We start from the raw sequence: 987 nt of genomic DNA, 5'->3' as shown, positions 1-987 counted from the left end.
AACAGCCCCCGAACCCCTCGCGGGGAGGACGAACAGAGGGGGAAGCCCGGGGCCGGTCCCCTCCTGCCCCTGCACCCGCCAAACCCCATCTCCCCAAAACCACCCGCCCGCGCCACGGGCAGACGCACAGACGGGGGACGCCAGGGTGCCGTCCCCAAAGCCAGCATCTCCCCTCTGCGCACAGGGAGACCAGCCAGCACCCCAAGGCAGAGGCAGCCCGGGGCACCCCCTGCACCCGTCCCCTGCGCAGCGCCGAGCCCTGCGAGCCCCGGGCCCACCGCCACCTGCGCTGGGTAATTAACGGCGCGTGAGAGCAGGGGAATTAGCAGGGCACCATAGTTTGAGCTTCTAATCAAGAGTTTAATCATACCGGCTGGCAGCAGCGCGGCGCGGTTATTAATCTTTGCACCTTGCGGGAACCTGGAGCGTAACTCACAATTACCCGGCAGGCGCCCGGCGTGGCTCAGGGCTGCCCGGCGGTGGCTTGCAGCACGAGGGACGGGCCAGCACTCCTCCAGCGCCCCTCTGCCCGGCTCACGCCTGTCGCCTCCCGGCACCAGCCTCCTGCCTGTGGCAGAACAGCCCCAGGCTCCCATCACTGCCCGCCCAATCCCCTCCTGGCCCCCGCTCTGCCTGGGCTCTCAGGCCACCCCATGCCCCGTTTTGGGGTGATCAGCTCTGCTGAACCCAACAGCGTTTGTTCCTGCTGTGCCCTGCCCCTCTGCCTTGTGCACCTACCACCCTGTGTACCCACCACCCCATGCACCCCCTGCCCTGTGCACCCACTGCCCCGTGCACCCACTGCCCTGTGCACCCACCATCCTGTGCACCTACCACCCTGTGCACCCACCGCCTCGTGTACCCCCCACCCTGTGCACCCGCTGCCCCATGCACCTACCACCCTGTGCACCCGCTGCCCACTGCCCCGTGCACCCACCACCCTTCCCACTGCCCCGCGGTGAGCCCAGGGCTGGGTGCGGGGTGACA

At 68.8% G+C, this 987-nt stretch overlaps 1 protein-coding gene across 1 annotated transcript in view; it reads right to left on the bottom strand.

The window, feature by feature from the left end:
• The window catches only part of LOC103900538 (actin-85C-like), a 25,257-nt gene that overhangs the window by 3,951 nt on the left and 20,319 nt on the right, over positions 1-987 (bottom strand). The gene's annotated exons all lie outside the window — the stretch shown is intronic.

The sequence above is a fragment of the Aptenodytes forsteri genome, unplaced genomic scaffold (genome assembly GCF_000699145.1).
Source record: "Aptenodytes forsteri isolate BGI_AS27 unplaced genomic scaffold, ASM69914v1 Scaffold156, whole genome shotgun sequence".
NCBI lineage: Eukaryota > Metazoa > Chordata > Aves > Sphenisciformes > Spheniscidae > Aptenodytes > Aptenodytes forsteri.
Note: the sequence above shows the minus strand (reverse complement) of the source record. Positions and strands in the feature narration are given on the sequence as shown.